This window comes from Dasypus novemcinctus, chromosome 29 (genome assembly GCF_030445035.2).
Source record: "Dasypus novemcinctus isolate mDasNov1 chromosome 29, mDasNov1.1.hap2, whole genome shotgun sequence".
Classification (NCBI taxonomy): domain Eukaryota; kingdom Metazoa; phylum Chordata; class Mammalia; order Cingulata; family Dasypodidae; genus Dasypus; species Dasypus novemcinctus.
Window position 1 is genome coordinate 9,870,582 of NC_080701.1, and position 17,353 is coordinate 9,887,934.

The 17,353-nt window shown below is 41.2% G+C and overlaps 1 protein-coding gene, 1 long non-coding RNA gene and 1 pseudogene across 5 annotated transcripts in view; all 3 read left to right on the forward strand.

Annotated features, from left to right (window-relative positions):
- LOC139437837 (uncharacterized) overlaps positions 1–11,889 on the forward strand; it is a 50,154-nt gene extending 38,265 nt beyond the window's left edge. The window contains exon 2 of the long non-coding RNA XR_011647749.1: positions 1–11,889. This exon is cut by the window's left edge and continues 25,971 nt beyond it. This is a non-coding gene — a long non-coding RNA (uncharacterized lncRNA).
- The window catches only part of DLC1 (DLC1 Rho GTPase activating protein), a 507,940-nt gene that overhangs the window by 397,778 nt on the left and 92,809 nt on the right, over positions 1–17,353 (forward strand). The window lies entirely within an intron of this gene.
- On the forward strand, positions 1,272–1,372 carry LOC111762790 (U6 spliceosomal RNA; annotated as a pseudogene).

The following is a 17,353-nucleotide window of genomic DNA, read 5'->3' on the forward strand; positions in this document are numbered from 1 at the left end:
TAGTTCATTTTGTAAGACTTTTGGGGAATGAACTAACAGTTTTATTGTATAATAAAAATATAACGCATGTAGAATGGTGGCTCCACTGCCCTGTAAGTGTCACGAGGGGAGAGATTTAGGGCTTTTTTCCCTGCTCTGATCCTAGCGTTTAGAACAGCGCCCAGCACAGGTCACACTCAGGAAACGTTTGTTAAATGCATGTGTGAGTAGAAACAACAAGAGGCAGCTGTTGTTGGCTCCCCATTCCTACACTGTGGTTTGGCTGAGCGGGCGCCGTGTGCCTCGGGGCGCGGGGTCATTGCCAACGACAGAATCTGCCCCCAGTCACCTGCCGAGGCTCCTCGGAGCGTCCCCTGACGCCCGTCTCCCGTCACTCATTCCTGGCCTGGGCACCCAGGTCAAGCTTCTGCTCCTCTCCGCACTCCCTCGCCTGGAAACCAGCGGAGAGCAACCAGTAAAGTCAGAAGTGGCCCGAGATAGCGGCACAAAGGGACCGCGTTTTCCCCTGGGAAGTGGCGATTGGTTTGTCTCCGCACACCTTCCCTGAGAGTGGCCTTTCCATGTTCCGGAAGAAGAACACGTTGCCGGGGGGCCCTCTCCTTGCTGCTACAGAGTAAGGGCTCCTCCTAAGATGGGGCGCATGTGGGGTCCACCAAGGCCAAGAGCAGGCTGAACTGCAGCCACCCCAGGCCGGAGGCTGCACCTGACAGCAGTGAGCTGCAGAGCCACGCACAGCTGAGCAGAGAGCGGCCCTGGAAGCCTGCCGCGAGGGGCCTGAGAACTGGAGAGGGGCGTCCCCACGTGCAGGAGCACTAAACTGACCCTGTGAGGAGTGCTCCTGTTAAAGCTGTCCTCCTGGCCGTACTTTTCACTCTCTTTGGCCACTCTGAGCATTCCCTAGTTAGAACGTTTCCGCATTTTCTCCACCAGCCTGCAAACGGTTCTCTAGGATATGCATAATCTTCATTTGGGGAAGAAAATAAAAGCCCGAGAATATTTTACTCAGAATATATTTCCTTATAAAGAAAAAAAAAAGGTCCTTGTTCTGAAGTGCATCAGATTACGAAATTCTCTTTAAACACCGGTTTGAGATTTTATTGCACAGTTGGGGCCTCGCTGCAGATGTAGCTGAGGCTCCCAAAGGATGAAACTTCTTCAGTGAACTGGAGTTAAGGAGGGAAAAGCATCTGCCAGGAGGCTTCTCTTCCCTGGACACGGAAGCCCCTGGTGTTTCATATCTGATTCATGGGAGAGGGCAACGTTATTTATTAGATTTTCAGAAAACAGGTACTAAGATTGGAACGATGCAGAGAAGATTAGCGTCGCCGCTGCACAAGGTGACACGCAGATTCGTGAAGCGCCCCACGTTTCTGAGCCTCGTGGAAGACTGCTCGCCAAATGCGTGCGGGAGAACTACAGCGCAGTTAAGCGGGAGGTGGGGGCAGGCGCTGAAAGAGCCCAGCGAGGACGGTGGACTGTGTGGCCAGAAGACAAGGGAGACGCTTGAGCTTATATAGCTGTGTGGGCTGCATTAGAAGGTTCCTTCATCTCTGTGAAGTAACAAACGTTGGCGTCCCCTTCCTCGTCTTTGGCTCGTCGTTAACGATGGCGGTTCTCTCCTTCACCGTTGTGTGGTCTCGGAGGGTCTCTGAGACACTTTCCGATCCATCTTGGGTCTGACTTTGACGTCTTACTTTTGGGGTGTAGAGCAAAATGCGGGACAGTGAGTTTTCGAGAGTGGCAGGCTAGGAGAATGAAAACGGCCCTGGAGAGAGAATCGGTTTTAAAAGGCAGCCCTTCCAAACCCACGCCAGGACTGCTGTCGGATGTCACCTGCTCCCCCTTCCCGGAAATGAAGGGAAACCTCTTTCATGGACGTAGCTGCTGTGGACATTGAGCAAAGCCGTCCGAGCCAAGTAATTGTTCACAAGACAGAATAAACTGCCCTCTGCATTTCTCTTAAAAAATAATTTTCCTTTAAAGTCGTATATTATTGGGTTTAAAACCATAATTTTCGAACATTTTCCCAAGTTTCCATAACTAACATTTTCTGAAAATCTGTGTGGTCCTGATAAATTCAGGGAGACATTCTTCTTCAGTCTTTATATAGGAATGTAGTCGTATATGTTTTCATTTCTGCATATTTCAAGAAACTAAGGGTAGCATGGATGGGACAGGTGTCGGAGTTGTGCAGTGCACAACTTGTGCAGATGTACACAGCGGACATGGGTGTATGAACACACACATACATGTAGTCACTTTGCTTCACCTTCCTTTCCTGAGCTATATACAGCCAACAATAATTTCTGAAGAAAATTCAGCTTTCCAATGTTTGTAAATCCGTTCTCAGGGTATTTTTAATGTTGATATTATCATGCAGAATTTTTACTGAAAGTCTTTCACCTTGTCTCTGAGTCACCTTGTCTCTGAGTGGAGATTAAGAAAAAGAATCATAAATTAATTTTAGTTTTAAACTCCATTGCTTTAAATATCTCTTCTTGAAACTCAAAGATTCAGAAAAAGTATAAGCTATTTTTTAATCTGTACTACAGTAAGTAGAAAGGCATATCAAATAAAAATTAAAACTGCACCCTTGTGCAGAATAGACTTTGTTTGGGTCAAGTGAATGTGCAAAGTGCAAAACTAGAAACAAACGTTTAGTCACATGGAAAACATTTCTGGACTTCTGCCTGTGAGACCTGCCTGCCTCCCAAGCTGCTACACGGTGATATTGAAAATACTTGACGTATCACAGAGATAACATGAGGATTAAAGGCATGTTTGAAGTTCCTGGAACTATTCTGCAAAAGCTACTCTACAACACACACGCACTGTCAGTAACTCCACACAGCCATTTTCACCCATTTCATCTTTCTCTCATATTTCCCGACATTGAAATATCACCTTATAATTATAGTTTTTGCAGAGTGAGTGCCAAAAGCAATATAGTATCACTTGATAAACCAGGACAAGCAGAAAATATGGTCTTAGGAAATGAGCATACATATTCATTAAGTCACTCACTCCTTCATTCATTCATGTCAAGCGCTGTACCAGGCACTAGAGACGTAGCACTAAACGATGCACATACCTCCCTCCCTCGTGGAACTTACAGATCAACAGGGGAGATCAAGATGGCAATTCCTGGGTATTCCAAAGAAAAGCTCCGTGCTATTAAATTATGACATAACATTATGACCTGATTTAGTCTAGTCAAGAGCCGAAGATACAACGGGTAGAGGCACCTGCGGAAGCTGGGAAATCCAGCACGGCTGGTCATCTCGATATAAAGAATGCCATTTGTATTCTTGTTAAACAGGAATGGAGTCTTTGTAATATCAACTTGGGCTCCCTGTGGAGTGTTTACGTATTTATAGCACCGTTTATTTAAACTGAAGTCCATAGCTGTTACTGCCTATCATTCACAGTACCGGAGTCCCTACAAATAACTTTTCTGTGGTGTGTTAAAGTCCTGGTTATGATTTATTTAACCTCATCGTTGCTTGCCAACACACAGCTTGGGGTTTTTGTTAAAATTTCATCCAAGAACCTGACAGGCACAATACCTAGCTTTAGCTTCCCTACTAGGATTTCATATAGATTTAGAAGGCACCGCCCACTCTTTGGTTTCAAAGTATCTTTTCACTCTTTTCCTTTCCTTTTCTTTTTTTTTTTTTAATTTTCTTATCCTCCCCAACCCTTGCCGCTTGCTTGCTGTCTGCTCTCTGTGTCCATTCACTGCCCGTTCTTCTGTGTCTGCTTGTCTCCCTTTGTTGCGTCATCTTGCTGCACCAGCTCTCCGCGGGCGCGGGCCATCAGCTCTCCGCGGGCACGGGCCAGCTTTCCTTCACAAGGAGGCCCTGGGAAGCGAGCATAGGGCCTCCCATATGGTAGGCGGGAGCCCAGTCGGTTGAGCCACACCCACTTCCCTCTTTCCTTTTCTTTTTAATGATGGCCTACCTTTTATTTCTGTTTTATGACTCTCATGCAGTAACAAATGGTTTCAGTTAGAAGGACCTAGAGAAAAGAATCGGGCATTTTCCCCTAGCATGCCGTGGTGTGGTATCACTATATTATATGTCCATTAGAAAGAGGAAACACGGCTAATAGTGGGCAATAGTGACTCCAGTGAGTTTTAGAAATAGATCAAGAGTAACCTTAATGTCCCCTAAGATTTTATTCTCCTGTTTCCTTTCCCCCATTGTATCTATTTGTTTGTTAGTTATAAGTCAGGAAAATTTTTAAAAAACTAAAACTCTGTTCATTTTAGATTTCTGTTCTTGTCACACACATAAAATGACCCACATAACCTAAATAACTGTAACAAATAGACTACTTAAGGCTAATATGAACAACTTAGGCCAGAGAAAGATTTTAAAGTAGCAAGAAGGACAGATGCTTTATGGAGTTTTCATTCTGAAGATGAAGGCAGACAATACTTTGTGTAAAGGATGTTGAAATAAGTGTTTTAACCATCACGTCTCTAAAGATGGAGAACCCCAAGTGGCGTGACTGAGCCAACAGTTATGAAATAACAAATAAAAACCATCTGCCTTGGAACACCAAAATACCAATATCCTTCTTTCCAAAAGTCAGGGAAATCATTTCAAAAACTGACTGAACGTGGCAAATGAATTTGCAAAAGCAAGAAAGGTTTGGAAATAGGGATCTCTATTGAAGATCCAGTGCTATCATCGTTTCGTTCCATTCATGTCCCTATTTTACAATATATTAGCAGGCTTCCTTTATTTCATTTTATTTCTTCTTCTGAAGTTTTGCCTCCACTAGATATCATAATCATAATCCTTACTTATATATTTCAGGGATTTAACTTTTGATCTTCTCTTTTAATAAATATTTTGGTCTTCCTAAAAACAATACTAAAAAAAAACCTTCCTAAAACAATACTAAGAATTGGAGTTTTGCAGAAGAGAACTATTGAGATATACAATGTTTTGTTACTGTTTTAAAAGAGATTATTTTATGGCAATCAGTAATGACAGATGGGCAACAAGTCTGTAATGATTCCTACCCTCGCTCCTCTAACATTTAACAATAGAAACTTAAGAAAAAACACCCCTTCTCCACCACTACCCCCAAAACTCACTAAAATTAGCAAACACGATCTGAGTGTTTTAAAGCCCAAAATTGATTTTAGTTTATTGCCATAGACTTGCCACTCCCGTGTTTAACATCTGCAGGGTTTTGATTTGATTTTTTGTATATATATGAGCAATCTTGTGTTCTACAATTTCAGGTACCTTTAATTTTGTTGTCACGGAGCTTGAGGGGCAGCAGTCCTGTGGCTCGAGTGCGCTTAGCCTGCAATCCCATATCCATGTCTCATTATGACTTTCCTATTCTCTCCTTGTAGTTGCATATTCAACCACTCTCCTGAAGAATTGTGCTTTTTATGGGAAAAATTATATCCAACAGTAGAAATTAAGACTGTGTGGAACATAGAAACTTTGAGATAACTCTTTATAGATATATCTACATATTTATCTAAAGGGATAGGTAGATCCCCACAGATTGCTACCCACAGATGTACATGTGTATATCAATGTACACGTAATAACTAAAGTGTGAGTCTTTCTGAACAGGAAGTCCCCACGGCACAAACCAACAACGTATTTTTGTCAAGGAAGTGCTGGTTGTTGTAGAATTTCAGGCTTTAGGAAAAACAGTGACCCTTTCTCAGTGCCTCTTAACCTTTTTCATTTTCACGTCCTGTAATATTCTCCATATTCTTTAATATCAACTAATATAAAATAATCTATGGAACATAGTTAATACGGAGACTATAACAGACATTTTCACAATGTAAGCCACAAATAATAGGTACTAGGCCATTAATTTTTCTTTGCGGATAGAAACTTTTTATCATCTTGTTTCCACACTGTGTTAGTGTCGTAGGCTGATGAAGCTAATACCATGCAGTGGGTTGGCTTACACAGTGGGAATGTACTAGCTTACGGTTTAGAGGCTGAAGGGACGTCTACATCAAGCATTGTCCAGAAGATGCCTTCTCCCCAGGATGGGGGGACCCCGGCAATCTTCGAGGACCCAGCCTCGTGAAGGCTGATGGCAGTGTCCCCTCATCTCTCCACTCTGCCCGTTTCCTGAGCTTTCCTCTCTCTTTGCGTTTCATTCTCTTATAAAGGTCTCCAGTAATAAGACCCCTCCTGACTGAGGTGGGACGTGCCTTGCTTGAAATGACCTTATCAAAAATTATATGGACTCTTTCTGGGACATAAATGGCTTCAAACCAACACACATCAACAATTCTCCAAGTTTTAAGGAAACCCCGGTAAAATTATCTTGCTTCTTTGCATTTATTAGCATACCAAGGGTTTTGTAGCAGTGTGTGTGTGTGTGTGTGTGTGTGTACGTGGTCATACATTAAAAAAAAGTCCACTGCCTTTTTAATTTTAAAACTCAGCCCCTACATCACTGTTCCCAAGTCTTGACTCATGATTGATTTGAAACTCTGGGCATTGCAGAAAGCAAACAGAAGTAAGCCCACTCTTGGTAAAATGTCACTTAAGTGGAACTGAAAATTGGAGAGCTATTATGGTTGCCCTAGGCAATTTTGAATTCTGTTAATAAAATTCTACACCCAAGAAAGGAAAACTGACAGCAGTCACCTTTAAAACTGAAATTGTGAATCTGCTACTTTTCTGTACGATTTAATCACTTGTACTGCAACAAGGGTGACTGATAAAAACTAAAAATTGTGTTTCTCTTCAAAATGTATTTCAGGAGATGGACCAAGACAGGGACAAAGAGCCTAGTAACAAAAATCTTTAGCTGTGTTTCTAAGTTCAGCCCTTCCCTGCCTAGAAATTCTTAGGTAAATACGATATAAATAAGTTTCATGAAATTCATTTCAGCATCCCTACTTTGAGATTAAATTTATGAATTCTGCAGGCAAATATATATACAACCTCATGAGAATCTGACCTTGTTTCCAACATGCTGGCATTTTAAAGAAACCAAAAAACAGCTCTAAAGATATCATTACAAAGGTGGCCTTGCTGATTGAGAAGTTCTCCTCTTGTTCCTTAGCTCATGGTTTGTAATTCACAGAGGTAAAAATAGGATGAATTTTCAATATTTCATTCCTTTTTCAGTCTTGCTTTAACAAGGGGTGGTACCCTGGTTCACACTTCGATTTATTTCAATACTTGATTTTAGAGGCTTATCAGAATGGAAAAATATGTATAACTCCAAATGGACAACTTTTTAACTAAATCATGATACAGATTTTTCGATCCAGTCTAAGGATTATCAAAAGATTTTTGCTGGCATTTTACTGAGTGTCATTTCTTTGATGTTTTGTAAAAGAATATGAAAGGACGTTGTTTTACATTTTTGATTGTGCGTTTGAAATCATTGCAGCTCTTCATTTAGAAAAATTTTTTAACAGGTTAGAAAAAAGACTTCAGAATTTTAAAATTTTTGCTTATTGGAGTTTTTGTAAGTGTACCTGCATGCCATTTTCAGTAATAACAACATAACAAAGCATACGTTTCCAAAATATTTTCAGATTTTGTCACACCTTTGTTTGTTTTTAAAGCAGGTGTTTCCTCATTCACTGTTAAAAAGTCACCTTGATCTTGAAGAAACAAATTATATGGACTTCCGAAAATCATCTGACATTATTGTGACACAGAAATGCCAGCAAATTTGGAATAGTTGCCTTTTTGTTCAAGAAAAAACTGAGTAGCTCACCTTTAGGCCTAAGTTCTTTGCCATGAATAATGAGGAACCTCTATACATAATTCCATGTGGTTTTAGGGTTACTGCCTATCTTATTTCAAATATCATAAAGAATTTCCAATAAGTTATTAATGTTTGTGGGTTTTTTTACTTAAAATTATATGACATCAGTGACATTTTGTAGCATTTTATGTGCTTCTGGCTTTAGCTTCTTTGCCAAAAGGGATCATCTATTGATTTTGCAACACTGACTCTGGAAAGTCAACCTAAGATTCTTTCTATGGTTAAATTTATAGTTTTCCCACAAAATATTATTTTTATTAAAGGAGTCATTGACTGTTGAGATTTTAACTTCCCTGTTTTTCTTTCCTTTGGTTCACAATCTAAGGGCATGGGTAGTCCTTCCTTTCCCATCACCGAAACAGAATTGAACAAATACTAGAAGCCGATACCTATTAGAAACTTCTGACATTTCATTTAACAGTATATACCAAAGTTCTTATGCCGCAGAATTATTTATAAAACTTGTTTCCTCAACTCTTTAGCAAGTTTTTACTGTGAATCTTTTAACAGGGTTTATGATCAAAAGAATGTATTTCAGCTTGACACTATATTTTGTTCTAAGTGTTGTTTTAGCCATTTTTACCATAGCAAGAAAAAAAAAATTGTTTCTTCAGTGTGTCTTTAGGGTCACTGCCTATTAAGTGGAATTCGTCAGTTGTGGCTTCTAAATATTTATCATTAAAGATTAAACTGAGTATCAAATAACTTTAAACCTCACTGGAAAAAAATAAAAAGCTGTCCTTATGTTTAAACCTATGAGATTTAAAAAATTTCTTGCTCATCTGATAACATCATATTATCCTGATCTTATATCTCAAGGCATAATTTTCCCCTAGGAAAAGGTTCACTGTGAAAAAAAAAGTGAATCTGTACCCATATTTTATTGGTCTTCTGCATAATTGCATTGGGGGTGGGGTGGACAAGTAAAGACAGACATTTTGCCAAATCTGATTAGATGGCCCACAAATCAAGAGTTCATATTAGGAAGAGAAGACATGGCAGCTTTTCTTGCTCTTTCCTTTTTCTTGCCTTATTAGTGTGACTTTTCCATTAGAAATGTATTTTCAAATGAGGCAGCATATCTCTTAAAGCACTTAGGTTTCCTTTTCATCCACAAGCAAACTGAAGCATCTCTGTGTAAGCTGAAAGCAGGTGAATGATTGAGAGGGACCCTCGACAGATCCAAGTCCTGGAAACGATCGGTCCTCAGTAAACGTCGAGTGTCCTAACTAATGAGCCCAGGACCGCAGGTGGAAGCCGGCATCCGTCTGTTTTTAAATACGCCGGAAGCTGAATTCTCTCCCCACTAATCAGCTGTGTCTGTGTATGTAGATGCACACGTGTGCATCCGTGTTAATCACGGCCCCTTCGCAGACCCCAGGCGCAGGGGCCGATGTGCCGGACCCGCCGCCAGGGCCCCCGCCTCGAGGACTGGCTGTCCTCAGAGGTGCAGGTGACGCGTTCAGTCTGCAGCCCAGGCTGTAGCAAACTCACTTTTCCCCAGAACGTGAAGACTTGCAGCTCAGTGTTCCTCTCTGAGTGTGACCGCCAGGGCATGCCATCTGGTCTGTAACAGTTTCACGTCAACATGTGATCACAAAACGCCCTGTCGCGAGCTGGCAGGCTGCAGGCTGCATGGCAAAGCAAGTGCTAGGAAGCAGGCCAATTAGCGTCCCGGTCCCCATTACAGGGCAGCACACAAGGCAGGTGCCCTGCCAGTCACCGCTGAAAAGCATTCTCGCCACTTCGTCATACATAAGGGCAACCGAGGGATTGGACTGCAAACATTCTCATATATTTCTCAAAACAGTTTCCTGACTGAGTTAATGAATGGAATGGCTCAGAATTTCCAGTCGGAGTGTGACAAGTAATTAGTGGAATTGGCAAAGCATCTAGTGACTATCTGAAAAGATGTTGTGTTTTCGGATCACTAAAGAGCAGTTTTATTTGCCAGTGATTTATTTTATGTGTAAAGTATCCTACTCATAATGAAATGAAATAGCCATGACTTGAGCTCCATAAAATATTTTATAGCTTCTAAAACCTATACCTGAGTCTATTTTACACATGTGTGTATATGTGGATGCATATGCGTATGTGTGTGTGCATGTGAGTGTATAGAGAGGAATCGGTGAAAGAATTGAGATGACCCTGAACTTGTCTACATCTACAGTTGTTTATTTCTAGCCAAAGAGTTTTGAAAAGTCTGGAATTTTTTTAGCTGTAGCCTATCAATACTTATCAGCAGAATCCTAAAGGGAACTTCAGAGTCTGAGGAAAATAGTGTATCTCATTACCCTTGCCTGCAAATAACCCAAAGTGTGTGCGCTTTGCAAAGCACGCGCTCCTGTGAGAATCCAGCACTGCTCGCGGCCTTCCGTTTCCACCCCAATCCCCCCCAATCCCCCCCAGCGCCGGGCTGTGTTGGCACACCCAGGTGAGCTCGGCTGGCAGTGGATCCAGGAGACCTCAGCCTCGAACCTCACAGGACTGGACGAAGACGCGGAAGTCTCTCTCTCTCTTTCTCTCTCTCTGTCTCTTTCTCTGTCTCTCTCTCTCTCTTTCTCTCTCTCTGTCTCTGTCTCTCTCTCTTCGCCCTGAGCATTTTTGCCCCTCCAAGCCTTAAGACACACTTCTAATCCACTGCCCTGCTACAGTGGTCTGTTGACCCCAAATACCTCAAAGAAAAGACCCAAGAAGCCACTGAAGCTTCTGGGCAGGGACATGACCAGAAAAGCCCTCTCCTTCCTGGTAACAGCGGCAGCTGGGAAGTGGTCGGGCCACGCTGTCAACAATTCTACTTCATTTTAAATTAACATGCAACCACAGGGCTATTTCTTATCTTGTTATTTCCCAGCTATTCGGTTTTGGTTCCCAAAGGGGTCATTTCATGTTTGGGTCCTATCTCGAAGCCATTTTAAAGGGAGTTTCCTCTTCTGCCCTTAACCCTGAGCAGCATTTGCCTTAAAACGTCGGAGCCTGTGCTTGCAGCTAAGGACGGAAGGAGAGGAAAAATACCCACAGAGTAAAGCTGGCAAGAAAAGAGGGTGGGAAACAGTTCACCCAAGCCAGGTGCAGACAGCAGGCTCAGCCTCAGGACTGACACCAACTCCTGGGCTTCTCAGCTTCCTCCTTTGCATAGAAAGTTCAGTACTTGTTTCGCTTTGGGGAGTATCCCAGTGTTAGAAATGCTCATCCCTAACATAATTCCAAAACTGATCAAAGGAATCTAGACAGTTCTTGTCACATCTTATTTCTCTTGCCTGTTTCTGAGATCCAAGTGAAATTCCCCATTCATTCTTTTAGCTGAGCTGCTCAGGTTATTATTTGGAGAAAAAAATCATAACAATAAAAAATGTAAAAAGAATTAAGCCTGGGGAATAGTGACACTTTGTGTTGCATTCCTTCTTTTATCTTACAACAGAAAAGGGAAGACCTAGCAATCAGTAGTTGAACAGGAAATGAACACAATCTAAACAGGATGAAATCAGCACCGCCTTAGGTTTAAGAAGGAGACAAACAGGAATGAATGCGGGAGGTTAGTGCTCTGAGGGGGTACAGGAGAGAATTCCTCCTTCCTATTTTGGGTTTTCATGAAAAACAGACCCTAAAACCAAAATCCTAAGCTCTTCTTGAAAAATAAAGGGAACGTAATGCGTTAAAAAGGGGAAGCTTCAGTTCTGACACCAGGAAAATCATAATGTGGGAAAGAAAAGACATGTTGAGTGAGTGAAGAATGAATGAATGAATGAATGCGTAAATAAGAAGGAAAAAGATGAGGAAGCCCAAAGAGAAACGAAGCAGACAGGCAGGCTAGGAAATTTCAAGGACAAAAGAGAGAAGCTTATTTGAGGAGTTCTGGAGAAAAAAGGCCCAAGTCATTTGGCCAAATGTCCAGGAATGAAAACGTTATATATGGCATTCAAAATCTGCTTTCAGAGATAAGGAGTTGTATATTGTAAAAGACAGACAATAACAACCAAAATCTACACTGCGGGGAGAAGGGGGTTACTGATATAAAGTATGCTTTTGGAGAATCCAGAAATCGCAACAGCATAAATTTCTTTTTCTTCTTAACCATTAAACTATAAAGTATTTAAATAATTAGACTAGTGACCATGCGTTTTATTCTAATATATTATATTAAAACTTGAGAGTTTTCTTCTTTGAAACATTCTTAGTTTTATTTTATGGTTCTTATTGTTGCTAAATATTGCCCTCTTAAATTACTTTCCTTATTGTAAAATTCTTAATTGATATTGTCAGAAGACATAAAATGTTTATAAGTGTCTGTTTTATTCATATTTTCATTTTGTTTTATTTGAATTTTATGCTTAGGTGGTCTGTACAATGCAAGCTCTGGTGGATTTGAATATTTGTTTCATTTTTTATGATTTTGTACTTGAAAATTCTTTAACCTGAGACAACTTACGTTAGAGTATTAATTTTTCACCTTAAACTTATTTTGAAAGAGAATGGCTGTATTGAAGATGCTGAAAATGCAATTTAGAAAATATTCCCACAACCTTGAATGCAGTCCCAAACAAATCAGAAACAACTTCTTGGATTTTGTCTTCTCTTTCCAATTGCCGGTTTGCATAATTATTTGAAGAGTAGGAGGGAAAATATCCAAAAAAAACACCTCTGCTTCCTTCATAATAACAATCTACACGAAATCCAGTTCAATCGAAAGAATCAACTCCTGCTTTCTTTTGTGCTCCGTAATTATAGTTGAGGCTCTGAATTGAGATCCAGAGCCAAATCTTGGTTCCACGGTATCAAAATTGAGACCAAACTTGTTTGGCAAGTTCATTTCCAAAGCTCCATTTAGGAGAGCAAACATTAGTATTTAAGGCTAATTTCATTAGGGATATGAATTCCAAAGCCAGAGAACCTGGGTACGCCTCTCAGTTCTGCCACATTTTAGCTGGGTGGCTTTAAGCAAGTTATTTAACCATTCCACACCTCAATTTCCATACCTGTAAAATAAACATAATAACAGTACTTTCTTATAGGGTTGCTCTGAGGTTTAAGTAAATTTAATACATCGAAGGCTTTTTGTGTGGCATCTTGTAAGCACTTAATAAGTGTGGACTCTTAGAATCATTGTTATTCTACTTAAATTTTTTTATCACCATAGTTTCGATAAATTGAAACCTTGGTGATACTGGTAGTATTATGTTGGGAGAAGGTGGTGCTGCAGAGGAAAGGGTGCTTGGACCTGGAGACGGGAGAACCAGTTTCAAGCTCAGTTCTTCACCTTACTAGCTGTGTGGTTTTACCCATTTCCCTAACCTGTGTATTATCACCCATAAATACATAGAAATAGCATCCTCCCCTCACTCTCTTCTGTGGAAGGCATATATAAAAATACTTTGTTAATATAGAACAGGAACTTTTTAATAAAAGTATATATAAAATGCAGTGAGGACCCAACAAGGGGAGGGCTAAGTCCTGGCTAGTAGAACAATAAAAAAAATGTCTCCCCCCAGAAAGGGCCTGTTCAATGGCATTTTAAGGAATGAGGAGAAATTTGCTGGTCAGCATATTAGAGAGGAAAAAGGAAAGGCACGTGTGGAGATAGTGGTTAGAGATGTGGTTCTATGTGAAAACTTAGTATAAGCTGTAAAGCGTTAGGAAGGTGTAAATGTTGATTGGAATTAATTTTCTAGACACCATACCAAGTGGCTGAGATTTTATCTGTAGGTTTGGGAGCAATGAGAGATTGTATTTTAATGTTTATGTTGAATGCAAGGTGGAAAGAAATGGATGACGTTTTCTATTTTAAAGAGCAATAAACCTAGAAATTTCCAAACCAACCCAGAATCTAGAAGCAAAATTGAAATTCATACAGGAGTAAATATTTGTGAAAGGGACTTAGATTTGTTTTACTTGAATTGAAAAGCATCTAGTGCAGACACTTGGGAAGAAAAACCATGAACTTGCTTTCACTCAGGCATACTGTCCAGAGATGAGCATAATTACACAGTGTTTTAATTATCAAGAAATTTTTGGTAAATTGGAAGACATAGCACCTAAAACCAGTGTGACATCTCTACTTTACCTCTGTAAACAGTACCAAGTCAAAATAAATGGCAGACTATGACATTGAAAATTATGGATGCTAATTTAGGAATTGAACGTCTTTGGCTTTGACCCCTTGCCAGTACTATTGCCTGGCCTCATCACAGGTTTTTAAAAATTATTATCAGGAAGTGCATTTGGCTCAAGTGATTGAACTCCCGCCTACCACATGGGAGGTCTCAGGTTCGGTTCCCAGTGCCTCCTCAAGAAGACAAGCAAGACAGCAAGCTGACACAATGGGCTGGTGCAGCGAGTTGACACAACAAGATGATGCAACAAGAGACACAAGGAGGAATACATAACAAGAGACCCAACAAAGCAAGGAGCAGAGGTGGCTCAAGTAATTAAGTGCCTCCCTCCCAAATGAGAGGTCCCAAGTTTGGTTCCTGGTGCCTCCTAAAAAGAAGACAGATGCACAATGAACAGACATAGTAAATGCAAACAACAAGGGGCTGGGGAGAAATAAATAAATTCTTTTAAAAAAATACAAATAAAAATTATTGGATCATATTCCTTATTGTGCATTTCTTCTAAGACTGATGTTAGCTTTCAGGGTATTTCTTCATTCTTTTTTTTTAAAAGATTTATTTTATTTCTCTCCCCTTCCCCCCGTTGTCTGCTCTCTGTGTCCATTCGCTGTTTGTTCTTCTGTGTCCACTTGCATTCTTGTCATGCAGCACTGGGAAACTTTGTTGCTTTTTTTGTTGCATCATCTTGCTGCATCAGTTCTCTGTGTATGCAGCACCACTCCTGGGCAGGCTGCACTTTTTTTTTCACGCAGGGTGGCTATCCTTGCAGGGCATACTCCTTGTGTGTGGGACTCCCTACACAGGGGACAACCCTGCGTGGCACGGCACTCCTTGCCCACAGCAGCACTGCGCATGGGACAGCCCACTACATGGGAGGCCCTGAGTATCGAACCCTGGACCCTCCATATGGTAGGTGGATACTCTATCAGTAGAGCCACAACCACTTCCCTCTTCGTTCTTGAATTGACTTAATCTTTTACTTTATTATTTTTTTGTTGTTGTTGCGTCATCTTGTTGTGTCAGCTCTCCATGTGTGCGGCGCCATTCTTGGGCAGGCTGCACTTTCTTTCGCACTGGGCGTCTCTCATGGGGCACACTCCTTGCGCGTGGGGCTCCCCTACTCGGGGGATACCCCTGCATGGCACGGCACTCCTTGTGCGCATCAGCACTGCACATGGGCCAGCTCCACACGGGTCAAGGAGGCCTGGGGTTTGAACCTTGGACCTCCCATGTGGTAGGCGGATGCCCTATCCATTGGGCCAAGTCTGCTTCCCAATCTTTTACTTTAAATAAAATAAGCGTTCTATTTGTCCAAAGGCAAATCATCAGGCTAAATCCAGGATCAGGAAAAAAAAAAAGGTTAAATTTCTGTTTCCTTCTCACTGGCTCTTCTTCTGGGCAGCTTTTGGCTGTTCTTGAAGCTCTCACCCGATTAGTTTTGCCACTTAAAATATTCAGATTTTTATAGTTCTCACCACTATTTTTCACTCCAAAGACCCCTTTAGCTGTTTATTTTCCCACACAGAGATTACGTTCTGAAATTATTTCTTAGCTATAAAAATGTATTTATTCATAATAATTCTTACTCCTTGTTTTTTAAATGATTCAAAAGCTTAAATAGCTGCCAATTAGGGACTCTGATCAGCATTGTGTAGCCACTATTAACACATTATGTTGATATAATTCTAGCTAAGAAAAATAAGTTTGACACTTTTAGTTGGACTTGGCAGATTTCTTGAAACTTTCTGAAATGTTGAAAATGACCCAATAACACATTATTATCTGTTCTCAATTAGATGTCCTTGGAACCTAGTTTGGCAGCCATTTGCAGAATTAAACAAAAAGTATGATGTGAATAAAAACAGGAACAAAATATTTTATAGATACTCCTTCATCTATCCATTGAAACACAACTACTGAGTACCTATCACAGGGCAGCTACCTTGCCTTACATAAGTATTCATTCTAGAAGATGTAAAGACCAAGTGTGGAAAAACAAACTAGAGAAAAATCTAGAATCATTTTTAACTTCTCCAAAGCAGTGGAATCAGAGTCAAGTATCTCTGCGCGCTCGTCTCCCCAAACTAGATTGCTGAGCTCTCTGTTTTCATCTCTTTTCAGGCCCGAATTGTAATTAGCGTCACAGAAGTACTTAAAACTGTTTTGATATTGGGTGTGAAATGCTGTGCAGTTACATGTCATGCCTGTAAAACGGAGGAAGGGGTTTTCTCTTAGCTCCACATGTTAATCAGCACTGACAATCGGTAAAGCATCCCCCCGGGAAGAGCTTTTTTCTGTCTTTAAAGGAAAGACCTGAAAGACACTGTGAAGGGATTATCTGCTGCACATGAGGAATCATAGAACATAGACTCATGAGAGAGTAGGACGCATACATGGTACACGGCCCAGAGAAGGCCTGTCAGGTATAACTCATGAATCAGTAGCCCACTAGCGCCCAAATCATGGTATCTCAAACAATATAGCTTATACTGGCGCATGCTGAAATAAGAAAAAATGAGGGAAGTGATGTGGCTCAACTGATAGAGCGCCTGCCTACCACAAGGAAGGTCCAGGGTTCAAATCCCAGGCCTCCTGACCTGTGTGGTGAGCTGGCCCACGTGCAGTGCTGATGTGCGCAAGGAGTGCTGTGCCACGCAGGGGTGTCCCCAGCAGGGAGAGCCGCCCTGTGGAAAAAAGTACAGCCTTCCCAGGAGTGGCGCCACTCACACGGAGAACTGACGCAGCAAGATGACGCAACAAAGAGAGACTCGGATTCCTGGTGCAACTGACAAGAATACAAGCAGACACAGAGGAACACACAGCAAATGGACACAGAGAGCAGACAACAATGCGGGGGGGGAGGGGAGAGAAATAAATAAAAAATCTAAAAAATAAGAAGAAAATGTCGGCATGCTAGGGATTCTTTTTAATTTTGCTTTGTTTTGTTAGGAATGTGGGTGTTTTTTTTTAATAAAGGAAAATACAAAGAATGATGTAATGAAGTTCTTGTTTCTTCTGTTCAGAACTGACAAATATTAGCATTTTATCATATCTGTATTACCATTTTTACATAAAGAAGTTAAATATTGTGGATAGAATGGATGCCCCTTTTAAAAACCACACCAGGTCCATTCCCTCCCCTAATCCGAGGGTCACCACTCGTAAGATGGTATTTCTTCTTCCAGGCCGCACTTGTGTGTCTGTGTGTGTATCACTGTAGACTGTTTCATATTGGTTGTCGTGTGTTTTGTTTCTTATAGATTTATTTCAGCCCCAATCATTGTTTGCACTCGCTGTCATCTTCTTTTTAGGAAGCTGCAGGAATGGAACCTGGAGCCTCCCACGTGGGAGGGAGGGCTAATCACTCGAGCCACCTCTGCTCCGTTTGTTGTGTCTCTCATTGCGTTTTCTTCGCTGTGTCTCTTGGCTGCATCATCTCATTGCACCATCTTGTT